Source organism: Erpetoichthys calabaricus, chromosome 9, assembly GCF_900747795.2.
Source record: "Erpetoichthys calabaricus chromosome 9, fErpCal1.3, whole genome shotgun sequence".
Classification (NCBI taxonomy): Eukaryota; Metazoa; Chordata; class Cladistia; order Polypteriformes; family Polypteridae; genus Erpetoichthys; species Erpetoichthys calabaricus.
Window position 1 is genome coordinate 170,240,562 of NC_041402.2, and position 14,760 is coordinate 170,255,321.

Genomic DNA, 14,760 nt, shown 5'->3' on the forward strand with positions numbered 1-14,760 from the left:
TACTGAGCCAGCAATGCATAGAGAGCTGAGGAGGAGGTAAAATAGGAGAACAGTTCAGACAAGGGGGAGAGAAATAAAAAGCAAAGAGGGGAGGTTGACTCCTAGGTACTTTGGGAGATATGTGATGGCGGTGATGATGTGAATCTTAGGTGCTTCTAATAATGATGATGATGATCAAGAAGATAAGATCATACTACCATCGAGATTACAGGTGTTGCTCATTCTGCATAGCTAGTTATAACAAAATTTGATAACACTGCCGGACTGACAAACGTAGCTTTTGTGCAAACCAGTAACCTGACGTGCCACACTTTAGACTGGCCAGCTGTCTTCTCACAGACTCTGCAGATTCGCCAATGAAACTGCAACTCTACCTGGATTCTGTGGGTTGGGTGTTATGACTGCTGTTCTGCACATCTTAATTTTTAAAGGAAAGATTCTTTAAATCCTACAGAAGACCCTAATTAGACTAATTATTTTTCCCTCCACAAGTTAATTAGATTGACAGCCGGAGACCTCGTTAAGGAATAATTGGACTTCCAAACATCATTTTTCTGTTAAAAAAAAAATCCTCAAGCCTCTAAATGGAACTCAGACAATTAACCTTATTAAATGAAATTGAAAGAGATATATGTTTAATATTCTATAAGATTTCTTCTCCTATTAAGTGAGCTGAGGATAAGTGAAGGAGAGGAAGAGAAACAAAGTTAATGCAGGCTTATTAAGCCAGATGCCCCACAGAAATGAACAAATGAGACTATTATTAAAAGGCTGTTACCTTCGCCCACACAGTGCAGTAGAAGCTAGATACCTGTACTAGAAAGGAGTGCCCTGCTGGCAAGAAGTGACCAGTGGCAAGGGTGCTGCCAAGGTGGCAGCATTGGTGGTAAACTTCCAGACAACTCTAGGAGAGGTAGAACAACTTAACTTCTCAGTACGAGAAAGCAGGGGCTAATGAGGGATAATGCAGATGGTACCCGGAATGGGCAGATGGCGTCAGTCTAGGTGAGGTGCGATATTGATATGAATATTCAGTATATGCCCTCAAGGCTTTAGAAGATGGCTGATTAGGTGCCTTGGATCCCTCAAAAAATGAGAGGTACAGGACTTCATGGCCAATAGGTGGCAGCACACAGCTAAGAAACCTGAGGGCAGGTTGCTGTTATAGTATGATAGGTCTATTTTATTATTTACTAGCTGTGTAAGCCTGTGTTATAAAAGCTGGGCTCCTAGAAACTATTGAAATAGTCAGAAAAAAAATTGAAATGCAGAGTTGGCAGTTTCGTTTTGCGGACGTGCTCACCCACCTTGTCTATCAGCGGCTAAGCGAGTTCATCTCCGACTCATTAACTTGGGACCACCGTGCCGGTTCTTTGAGCTTCATTGCTATAGCCTCACACTTCCAGGCCGGACAGAGAGACACACACACACTTCCATGCGTAGACGTTTATATATAAGATTTGTGTGTTTTTTGGAGATATATGTGACTAATCCGTGATTTTAATACCCAGGGAATGTGATTTTGACACAAATTTCTCTCGCTTCCTTTAAAACTTAATAACACACAATTCTGGATTGTTTATAGATGCTCCTGTTTTGTGGTGGGAGTGTAAGACATTGTCCGGGCAACTCTCCCAGAGTTCCACAGGAGTGTGCGACACAAATCATTATTAGCTTGAACAATACGTTTCAGTTCATGCGATCATAATTTACTTATAATTTGGGTAAAAATACTTTATGTGTGATTCCTTATGTCTTTCTGATCTCTGTCTGTTCTGACCATTTTTCTTAATGGTTTCTGATTCCGGTTTTAAATCTTCACCTTGGTGGAAGATCGGTTGTCTTTTTGAAATCAACCCCCTCCTCGTAATTGTTGACAAAGTTTCTTCTCCTGATCCTATAAAAGTGTTTTTCACCTTCTCTTGTTGAGATAGAAGAGTTACTAATTAGAGAGAGAGTTAAGGTGGGTCAGACAACCTAGTTGGCACATCATGGTTCCTTTCTTGAAGGAGAGAACATGTGATGGTCTGGGTTGGCTCCACATCTGTTGGCAGCTGAACAGTACAATTAGGACACAGACAGTCAAGAGTGTGGTGAAAGATGCTTTATTCCAAGGATGCAAAAAGTGCAGTGCTCTAATTATAATAAGTAAATAATCCTTAAAAACAGGTGCCCTTTTGTGAGTTAAAATCCAATGAATAAACCAACAGTAAAAAAGAGTAAAGGCATGCAGTCATTGGGTCCTTTCTTTCTGTTTCTCCCTCTTTTTCTCTCTCCAAAGCCCATGGGGTCATCCCGACTGCCTTTAACACTAAGAGCTGGCTCTCCATCTTACACTACACCCTCCTTGGAATGTTCAGGATCCCTGTCAGGGACACCTCCATCATACTCCACTTCTCCTTGATTATTTAAAGTGGGAGGACAAGCCACCCCGGAGCACCATTCACTCAGTACTCTACCAATTGCTCTATCTCCTCTCCATCATGCTAACTGGAACACCCTGATTCCACCTTCTCACTCGTTCTGCAGTTCTCCTCCCAGGCTCCCTTCTAATCTGTATCCAGGCGCAGGTACCACAATCATGAACTGCCTGACTGACCCGTTTGCGTCTGCACGTGAACACGCGATCGGTCAAGCACCCCAGTCACCCTCGGAGTGGCTGCTACACATTGAAGCCTGCTGTGAGTCCTGCATGCTCTGAATTATTTATTTAATTAAAAACACACAGTGCCACAAACCTCTCTCATCATAGAAGGACTGCAGATTGTTATAATGGGAGTTTTTCTTTAATTTTATGTGGGTTTTTGTCAAAGGTTACTTCTATTTTCGAGGTTTTGACCTTCAATAATATTTTGTATGTATTTATTTTGCTCTAAAAAAGTTTTGAATGTGTCACGCAAGCATTGCACTGTAGTACTTGGAGCTTTGGACCTACGCAGAACTTCAGACCCCGAGGTTGTGGGTTGTGATCATGAGCAAGTCCCTTCACCTGCTTGTTCTTCAACTGAGAAACAAAAGAAACGTAACCAATTGTATCTCAAATGTTTTAAGTCACTCTTGGATAAAGGTGTCAGACAAATAAACAAATTTAAATTTTGCATTTTACTACAAGGCCATTTTGTTTTCATAGGGCACCACCTTTTTTCATCATTAGCATTGTTCATTGTCATGTCAATCACAATCCCTGGGAATGCACAATGGAAGATGTTATATATATTGTCACGTGGGTGTGCATAGGGGACAGCTGAAGGGCTCTAATGACTGCAATTCTACCGTCGTGCCAGTGTCCAGCACTGCGTCCTAATGCCATTCTCTCTATCTCCCTCTCTAGACCAGTTGATTGATGGCTAGAACACTTCTGATGTCACTTCCAGTGTGTATCCACGTGGACCCGCCTCTTGCTGTCAGAAGGGGCCAAAACTGGAAGTTCTGCCATCCTGGGACTGTTCTGCTTTGAGCTTGCGTCTACAGAGTCGACTCTGCAATAATTGTGTGGGTTTTTTTTTATTATTTTGTTGCAACCAATTATATGAGGCGGCTGGCTTTTCACCCCAACTCTTTATCATTCTCTTCTCTTTCTGTTGCGATATTATTATATTATAATATATAAAATACTAGTTGTGTGTGGTCTTTGGCACAAAATACAACCCGAAGACTCCTGAGCAGTTATTTTTATAATATTTGTGAACTTAGAGAGGCTTGTCAGCTAACTCTTAAGAATGACCCGGGGCAGAGGACATGAACCCACCTGTGCTTCCTGCCCCTATGCCTTTAATAAGAAGACACTGGCAATGCCATATCTTAGCCGCATCACTGGCATAGCTGCCCTATTAATCTTTGTCTTGAGAAAATACCTCCAGATAGACAATGTTTTTAGTGAAAACTTCAAGCCTTACCCTCCATTGCTGAGGTGTTTCACGTTGTTGAGCCTTGGCTTTTGCTTCGTTTTGACATTGTATCTCTTCATCTGTGTCATTAGCACAGTGGTGTTTGCTGCCCATAGGTCTTTCAAAGCGAGAAGTGAGGTGCATGCAATGGCCAAAAACATGGAAAACTGCATGTGTGCGCCCTCTAGTGACTGTGGTTGAGCGTGAGCAGAGCGGACTGCTTCATACACACACAGGTCTTTCATTTATATATGTCTAATTATTATATATATATATATATATATATATATATATATATTGTAAGAGCTAGCCCGGCCACAGACAGACACAACACCACAATGTCCACAACACACACATTTATTCCACTACTATTTACAAAAAACTATTTACAGTTTGCTCAGTCCTCGGTCCTTCAGCCACCTCCACTCCTCTCTCGCAAGCTCTGTCCACTTCCACCCAACTCCGGCTCTCCGAATGGAGTGAGGCGGCCCCTTTTATAATGCCTCGGATGTGCTCCAGGTGCCTGATGATGAACTTCCGGCAGTACTCCCCAGTGTGGCGGAAGTGCTGCCCATGCACCTGGAAGGACTCCGGGCGTACACCATCCCTAGTCTTTCAACACTTCCTGGTGTACCGGAAGTGCTGTCCCCCAGGGATCAAGGACCGTCTGGGTGCCCAGGGAAGAGAAGTGCCGCTCTCCCGGTCCCTCCTTCCTCCAGGCGTCCTGGCGGGGCCGGGTTCTTGGCCGTCTATATATATACTAGCCATCCCCTCCGGCTTTGCCGCATATTAGTGAAACAGGTTAGTGAGGAGGGCCCCACCCAGCTTTCTACTCCTGACGTCATTCTTCTCCCTCCCCTCGGCCCACAGCCTCTGTCTCGGATTAGCGCAAATATATCGCTCCTGCAAGCGAACTATGATTCTTAGTGCAATGAGAGAAGTCGGAAAATCAACCGGAATGTTCAAGCAAATTATAGAAAAAAAGATCTAAATCCGTTAAGAAATTCTCTCGTTCGCTAACTAAGCGGAGTTAAGCTTACGTCCTGAGGCAGACGCGTGAGTGAGGATGGCTCCACCCCCTTCCCGCAGTCTGATGAGTCGATCTCAGAGTAGCGCTAATAAATCGGTACTGCAAGTGAACTATGATACTTAGCGTGATGAGAAAGTTGCAAAATAAATGGAATGTTCAAGCAAATTAATCTAGATCCATTAAGTAGTTCTCTCATGAAAAGAGGATAGACATACAAACGGGTCTAATAAACTATAAGAAATTTTGCGCTTGGACCACAAAATTTTTAAAACCGTTTCTTAGTGAGCACCTATGGGCCAACGGTAACCTACATTACAAATTTCTGAGTCAGTGGTATTTGGCTTTTATATATTGTGGCAGACAGCCAGGGCCCTTGCCCGGCTGGAACGCCTCCACGATGGAAGGACCGGGAGAGGAAGCATGGTCAGAGCATTACCTCCCCCGGAGCACTAGGTGGCAGCCCCCTTGGGTTGCAGTGGTGCCTTGGACTCCCGCAGGGCTCCATGAGAGTTGGAGATGGATACAGCCCTATTGGGATCTGGGGGCACTGTCAGTGGGTGCTGCAGCTGCTGCTAAGCCCGTATGGGCGATTCTTCTGCAGCACCCGGAAGTACTGCCGGTAGTAGGTCATCAAGCACCTGGAGGACTTCCGGGTGCCTTATAAAAGGAGTCAGCAGGCACTACTCGGGGAGCCAGAGTCGGGTGGAAGAGGATGAACCTTGCTGGAGGAGGAGTAGAGGAGGAAAAAGAGAAAGAGAAAAGGAAGAAATTGTGTTGTGCTGTGGTTGCTTGGACTGTGTTGTGCTTATGGGAAATGGGGAAGGCGTTTCCCACAAGCTAAAAAAGAAAAAATAAATTGTGTGCTTGCACTTGTGCCTCCTGTGTCTGTCTGTGTCAGGATTGGTTTCACAATATACTGTATAAGACCTGGCACAATTATTCACAAATTATCTAGGATTAGGATACAGTGAGCAGTTGCAAGCAATCCATTATCTTCTATCTTGAATTTACGGCTTTAAACTCTGCTCTAGTATTGAACCTTGATTTTTGAATAGTATTTGGGTTTTGTCTACCAATCACTTGATCTTCCAATATGAGCCTGCCACATTTTCTTTAACATGTCTTTTTTCCTGGTCCTTTCTCAATAAACATTTTCATTGTGTCTCATTCAGTCAGTGGATGATAGAAAGTGGCGACCCAGATCTTGAAATGCAGTCCGAGGTGAACGATGCAGGGGAGTCAGGAACCATTAGAGGGCATTTTTGCTTGGTCTCTCTGCAGCAAAATTAGGGATATCAATTAACTTAACTCTGTTAAGGGGACTAAAGCTCTCCTCAAGTCTGAGGAAGAGTAACTCTACAATCAGAAGTTAAGTTGGTGGGAAGGTTCAGCTCACTGGAAGGAAAGAAGTGCGCACGTGGGTAGACAGGGGGGAAAAGGCTCAGGAAAGCAGCAGGGTTTTATTTTCCTTCATTCTACTTCTCCTTTTCTGTTCTCCCACATTTTGCAGTTCTTCAATTAATGCATTATTTTTTTATATTTTTGGCCTCCTTTGTACTATTCTGAGATAATTATTACCAAAAGGAGGACATGAATTTGGATACATGGACCCCATCCACTCATGATTTTCTTGCCCATACCTTTCATTAATGAGTGAAGAAGTTCCAACATTGGTCCTGGAGAGCAAAAAAATTTCCTAATTAGAAGCCACTCCATTAACTTTAATTAAAATATGTTTTCCAAGCCTTATAATTTCCAAAAATATGTTTCTTTATTAGTTTAACAAAGTATAAAAACAATCTTTTGCACAATCATATCTTTCACTGCAGACATGTCGGTTTATTGTTTTTTGCTTATTTTTAGTTCACATGCTAATTAAGAATCTCAATTTTTCTCTTTTTTCTTAATTTTTAAATCACAAGCCAATTATCAATTAGCAGTAGTACAATAGTTGCTCATTTAGTGACATTTGCACCTGTGTGTTTTCATTTTAGATTGACTGCAGAAATAAAAATGTTAGAAAGAAATTAACGAAAAAATATATAAAGAAATACTGTGCAGCTTCTATCTACAAGCATCTTTAGCACAATTTCAGTAAAAAAGTAAAAGCATTGATGCATTTTTATACTGGAGGCTACTTGTAATTTCAAATGGCATCTCTAGCTATCATTGGATTTCAGAGAAGACATTTTATCCATTTGTCTCTACTTAGGCGTTCACTCATAGGAGTTCACAGCCGCAGAAGGAGTTCTCACTTACTAGAAAGGAACAGAAAGCTGCTCTGTAATCCTACAGCCTGAATTGGAGTCCCAACGCTGCTGTCATCTCTGGGTGGACAGGCATGTGCAACTATCGCCCTGAGTGAACTCCCAAGCAGACCCAAATGGTGGCTAGAGCTACCAACATACCAACTGTTCTCCTCCTTCTTAATCTCTCCTCTGTGTTTGACACAGTCCACCGTCAGATCCTCCTTGCCTCCTCCTCTGACCTTGATAGCACTGGGACTGCCACCAGTTGCTTAGAGTCTTACGTCTCAGGTATATTCAAATGTATGTCCTGGTGAGGAGAATTATCAAGGGTGCACCAGGCAACCACAGGATCAGCACTGGGCCCACTAGAATAGAAATGGACTGTGCAGGTTGTGCGAAGCACAAGGGCCTATGAATTTGGGGGGCCCACTTTGGGGCTGTATAGTTTTTTTTTTTTATTTTTAATAACCAAAACAGTGGTTTCACAGTCTCGATACAGTGGATTCAACATTCAATGTCTTCACATCGATGGCTGATGACAAATTGTATGCTGCTGCCGATCTTCTCGTTGAATGCTACAGTACCGACATTTCCCACTCAATTGTTGTCATTTCGTGCATGTTTTAAATCGATCCTGCCAACCAAGTCGACTGTTTTTGAAGTAGCTTAACTATTGCCGATAGATCACTGTGCACTGTCATCTACTATCAGTGACGTTTGCACGGCTTACATGTTACTGCTGACTACACCAGTGACTGTGGCTGCGTGTGAATGATCGTTCTCCATGTTTAAACTCATCAAAAATGACTCTCAGAAGCACCACGTAGCAAGACAAACTTAGTGGATTGACTGTACTTTCAATCGAAAACGAGCATGCCAGACAACTTGAAGTGTCAAACATTGTTGAGACTTTTGAGCAACAGAAGGAACCCAAGTGAGCATTTTAAGGTACCCACTGGGGCAACACCTAACGGGAGCAGCCGAAAGAAGAAGCGATATTATAAGTAATATGATTTGTGACTTCAGAGGCGTAGCTAGGGTTTTCAGCGCCCGGGGACAACTGAAGATTTTGCGCCCCCTCCTGTTTGCCAAAATGCAATTGGGAACATCAATTCGGCACCCCCTGAATGCTACGCCCGGGGACAGATGTCCCCCTTGCCCGCCCCCCTAGCTATGCCACTGTGTGACTTGTCACTCAGTTCCATTTTTGTAAGCTTTAGCAGTTTAAAACATATCTGTAATCTGTTTTATTGTGTACTTTAGTATGGCTTACTGTGCATTAGTGTCATTATTGTGAGGATTTGTAAGCATGAACACTTTATGATGTCCATTTTCTCAGAACTTGTACAAGTTAAACAGGTCGATTGTGTAGTAGTATCCTGTCAGCCAGTGTTGTCGTTTTAATTTGTTACAAATTGAAATTGTTTCATTTTATCGCATAGAACAGTTTCTACTTTCTAGCTTATGTTACATTTTTACATTACATCTTCTTGGAAAAGTAAGATCCGCATTTTACATATATTTATGTACTACCACACCACACACACCTCCCACATTCCATTCTCACAATTTATTTTTTTTTATTATAGTGGCTGTAATAAAGTGATTTAAAAAGTTATTACAAATTTAATTTAGAGAGCTGGTTTGTTTGTCACCAGCGTGGCACCATTGCCCAGCCTGCACCTAGGATCTGATTGTGAATAAATTACTAACAGTTATTCCAGACAGGAGGAGCCCATCTCAGGGTGCTGCACAGGGGCCTTCAGCAAGCTAGCTACGCCAATGGTTGGGCGCTCTCCACTTCCCTCTATACATTGTCTAACTTGAACCTATCATCTTGTCTCATGGTTCCTCATACGGTTTCAGTGCTATGCCAATGATACAAATCTGAACCCACTGTTCCCTCCGCAGGACCACTCAGCCTCAACTAAAATCTCTGCATCTCTCACTGATATTGCAACCAAAATAGAGGAACACAATCACCGATTCAACCTGTCAAGGACAGACCTTCTTGTTTTCCCAGGTCATCCGTCTGTTAAGCACCCCATCTCTTTTCATCTCGGCTCATTATTGCTAACACCCTCCAAGTCATTATGCAACCTTGGGGTGGTGATCGATGACCAGTTCTCCTTCGCTGACCATGCAACTATCTGTCAGTCTTGCAGATTCTACTCTCTACATTATCTGCAAGATCAGGCCACATCTGACAGAGTATGCAACACAACTGCTGTTCCAGGCTTTGGTCCTGTCACGTCTGGACAACTGCAACTCTCTGCTGACAGGACTACCAGCATGTGTCACCAAGCCACTACAGATGATTCGAAATGCACATCCGGTGTTCAATCAGCTGAGGTAGTCACATGTCACTTCTCTTTTCAGATCACTATATTGGCTCCTGGCAGTTCAAATCCTTGATGCTTGCCTACAGAGTAAGTCAAAGGGTCAGCAACCTATCTATGTGGAGACATTTAGGAGGTCCTGTGCTCCTTCTCACCCACTCAGATCTGCAAGTGATCAGCATCTGGTGATACCACCTCTGTGTGACATCAAATCTGAATCTAGACTCTTTTCATGTGTAGCTCCTAGTTGATGAAGCAAGTTGCCCACCTCTGTTCAAACTGCTGACTGCCTCGTGTTTTTACTAAGTGTTCCAAGACTCTCATGTTCGGTGAATTTCTGTCTAATTGGCATTGGCTTTGCTTGGCTTTAGTAACCAAGGAACTCACTTGCAGTTTGTTCCAAGCTCTTCACTTGAGGTGATCAATTTTGTAACCTGGTCCTGTAACACTGGTTCCTAAACAGTCCCTAAACTGATCTTTACTCCATTACATTGACCTACTTTGCAATTCTTTTTGGATAAAAACATCTGCTAAGCAAGTAAATGTAAGTGTAAGTGGGATCAAGATGTACTGCGAGCATAAGAGAGAGAGGGAGACAATCAAAATTTTGTGTAATTGGCCTATTTGTAGTTAACAGCCCAGGCAGCAGAGGTCAATCTCATTTAGCACAATTTCCTTACTGACTTGGAGGCCCCAGTTAAGTGATTTCCCACCTTTCACTTGGAGGCGTTTTCACAAGAAAGCTTACTGAGACAGTTCAATTTTTGTTTAGATTTCTTGAATACAGCGCACTACACAACTATCTTAAATCTAAAAATCTGCAGTTGAAAAGAATTTGCAAATTTGCAAAGTTGTCTAACATAAAAATAGAGAAAATTCAAAGTGACTGCAATTATGGGTTAGTTTACGGTTTCAGGTTTTCCTGTACAGAGTTAATTTCCACTTGTGTATTTTACTCTTTTACTCATCCAACAGCCTCCACTGATGGTAAAACGGATTTCCAGTTCAAAGTTAGTCAAATGGCCGACGAGGCGTGGAGGTCCACATAAATCGCTTGCCCTCCATCTCACTTCTCCTGTTGCTTAAGGCATGTCCAGCCATCCATTATCCAACCCACTATATCCTAACTACCGGGTCACAGGGGTCTGCTGGAGCCAATCCCAGCCAGCAGAGGGCGCAAGGCAGGAAACAAACCCCGGGCAGGGCACACACACACACACACACACCCACACACCAAGCACACACTGGACAATTTAGGATCGCCAATGCACATAACCTGCATGTCTTTGGACTGTGGGAGGAAACCGGAGCACTCGGAGGAAACCCACGCAGACACGGAGAGAAAAAAAACACAAAGTACATGTAGGGAGGGCCCGGGAAGCGAACCCAGGTCTCCTAACTGTGAGGCATTAAGGTATGTTAACTGTAAAATAAAAAAAAAAGTAATAAAGCAAAGGTCTCCGTAATGAAATAGGCAGTAGACAGAAAAAGGTTTAGGGATGGCCCTGTATACTTGAAAAAAAATCGGAAGTGGTCTCCCCTAGACTTACTTGTATACACAGATATGGGGATGGATATTTGAAATTTTTGATATTTTTTATATTATGTACATTAAAGAACAATCAACAACAAATCAAATCAAATTAATAATATATTGAACAATTATTATAAAAGTTAAGGTGAATAAATTGGACTTTGCAACTGCACGAATAAAAGGTAAAGTACCGCTTCCGGTTAACGGAAATAGCTCAAAAGTTGATAGATATCTACGTTTTGTACCTAATACCTTTGTGAATCTATCTATCTATCTATCTATCTATCTATCTATCTATCTATCTATCTATCTATCTATCTATCTATCTATCTATCTATCTATCTATCTATCTATCTATCTAATACTTTTATGTAAAATTTGGTTGACCTATGTGAAAGTGTACTAAATGTATCATGTTTACACATACGCACACATGGACAGACACACAGAAATAATTCCAAAAATGGTATTTTCGGACTCAGGGAAGTCTAAAATGTCGAGATTCATCAAAATCTTGACATCAAATCTTCAAATGATTACAATACTTTCCCTATATACTTCGTATATGAGAAAGTAAAAAGGCAAGTGAAAATGAAAAAACGTCTTCACAAACACGAGTTCAAGACAGAACTGATGAACATGATGAAACAGGGTTATAAATATGGTGGAAGACAGGAAAAGGTGGACTCAGCGATGCCGGAACAGGAAATGATGTGGCAGGTAGATGGATTCTGGATACTGGAATTGATGTCATCACATGGGGCCGGAAGTGACATCATCAGTGGGTGGACCGGTAGAGATGCCACTGAGAGGCACAGTCTTGGGCTGGACTACAGAGGGACAAAGGGAGAAAGAATCAGATGACAGCGCCAACCCCTGGTTCGGCTGAGAAGCCACACTATTTGAACCTGTAAGCCGTCTGCCATGTGCACGTGTGTGACATCTCCTAACTAGAAATGAATGTAAGTGTAAAGGAGTTATATAAACGTCACTCTGTAAGCACACTGTCAACGGACATGTACAATATTTACACTAAAAACAAACTCCATATTGTCTCACACTGTAATTTATCGGCACAGCTTCTGACCTACTCTTCTTCTGATATGAAGTAGCCAACAATTTTACTTTGAGACCTCAGCAGAGATTTTAACTCTGCATCGGTTACTTCATTCCAAAATGTGATATTTAAAAGAAATTAGAGCTACAATAGGACATCAGACAATGCCAGCGTCACATCACTTGAACTGGGGTCTGCTGTCTAAGAATGGTATTGTGTCACTTCAAGTCTATTTGTATAGCTAGGCTCATTGTCACTAACACCTGCCAAGTCAGTACGTAGCCTTGGGGTTGTGATTGATGACCAGCTGTCTTTTTCTGACCACATTGCTGTGGTGTATTTTTCATGCAGATCCACTCTGTGTAACATCTTCAACATCAGACCTAATCTGACCAAGTAGGCAGCAGAACGTCTGGTCCAGGCTTTGGTCTTGTCAGGTCTGGATTGCTGCAACTCAGTACTCACAGCAGGACCTGCATGTGCTATCAAGACACTGCAGATGGTCCAAAATGCAGCTGCCCACATTGTTTTTAACCAGCCGATGACATAGCTCTCTTAAGGTTGCTACTTTGGCTCCCTGTAGCAACACTCATTAAATTCGAATCTTTGATGCTTGCCTACAGAGCAGTCAATGAGTCAGCCCCTGTGTATATGGAGACACTGGTGAGGTGTTATGCTCCTTCTCTCCCACTCAGGTCTGCCAGTTAACAATGTCTGGTGCTGCCACCTCTGCGTGATATCGAATCTCAATCCAGACTCTTTCCATATGTAGTTTCTAGTTGGTGAAATGACCTGTCCTCCTCTGCCTGAACTGCTGACTCCTTCAGCTTGTTTAAGAAGCAATTGGATGTCCTACTGTTCTCTGAATATCTGCTGTTTTGCTCTGAAGATACAGTATCTGTCATATTGCTACTTTGATTATTGTGTTTGCTACGCTAGCTTTAGAGCTCTTCACTTGTGGTGATCAACTTTTGCAATGTGTCCTGCTACACTTGTTTAAAACAACCTTTAGATGTCCTTTGTGAGTCGCTTTGGATAAAAGCACCTGCTAACAAATGAATATAAATAGATTTGGGGTGCATTTGACATTTTATAGAAGTTAACTGACAGAAGCACCCATCAGTAGTGTGGAGCCGAGAGTCCTGAGGGTTCCTGCAGAAAGATAGGGCTTAGAGACTATGTGGAGCTACCTGACCTGACAGCAATCTCTCTAGATGCATCCAATCTGTTCCACGCATCTTAGGGATGTCTGACCCAGAGCTGGACATTCTGCAATGTAGCAAAATAACTATTTGGTAATTATGATTTGTATGCCTAATTGTGTTAGCATACGTGCAACTGATGTAGGAACACTTGTTTCAGGTGGGGATTATGGTTGATTAAAACAGGCCTGACCAATCACCATCAGGCAGATGCCATGAGTGATTAGAGCAGGTGAACTGTGCACAGATGCTATTATGGATCATAGAAGAGCACAGTCCTTACAGAGTCTAGAGGTTCAGGTGGTGGTTACTTTTGATTGACAAGTTTCATTACAAGCTCACTAAATATGTAAAATGTGTGTGTATTTATAATGACGATAGTCCTTCTAGAAGCCAGAAACCATCTGCAAGAAGCATGCCTCCTGCACTTCAGAAAACCAGACATACAATCATCAGCGCTCCCCAGTGAAGAACTAAATGATGATTGCACTGTTCTAATGGTTTACTACAATGTATATTGGAAGTGAAAGTTACATTTTAAAGCAAATATATACTGTGACAGAACCAGGGCGTTATTGAGCCCCAAACCCCCAAACACGATCACAGAGAGTAACCAAAAAGTAACACAAGTGCAAAAACACAGGTTCTCTCTCTCTCTCCAGAATACCTCTCTTCTTCTCACCTCACTGCCCTCTTCCAGTCGAGTGTTGCTCTACTTCCTCCCAGCTCCAACTCGCCTGGATAAGGGAGTGGATAAGGACCCTGGAGTACTTCCGGTACTTCCTTCCAAGGAAACAGAAAACTCACTTAACCGCTAATAACACAAGCGGGGCAAGCACATCAGCAAAACACAACCTCAGAAGAAAGACAAAGTCGCTTAGATGCCCTAACCCTAACATTGGCAAAACGGTGTCCCTTTTACTTTTCCTCCCACCACTAATGCACAAGCGAGGTGAGCATGTCAGCAAAACATATCCTGCTAGGAGAGAGACGCCCAGAGTCGTTCCTTTCAATTACCTGACATCTCTACATTTCAATTTTTTTTCTGATGATTTCAATAGTTTCTAGGAACCCGGGCTTTTTACAACACGGGCTTACACAGCTATTATATATATATCTTTTTGTGCCATATTTCTCTTGTCTGATTATATGGGGGTATACAGTATATACGGGTTCAAGTACAATTTGTCCTGCATTTCTATGAAGAATGCAATCTTAGGGATGTTTGTGTATGTGTACCTGTCTCTCCAGTTGCCACATAGAACATTACAGTACTGTTAAAAACACAAGCTTTAATATAGTCTAGTAATGCATGTAAGGGCCAAATATGACTCATTGTTACAAAAGTATTTAATAGAGAAAATGTGATATCTGCGTCCTTGATGAAGTAAATAAAATAGAATTACAATGCTGCAACTTTCAAATCAGTTAAAAGTCCCCCAAACGCACTTGAATGGCCCTC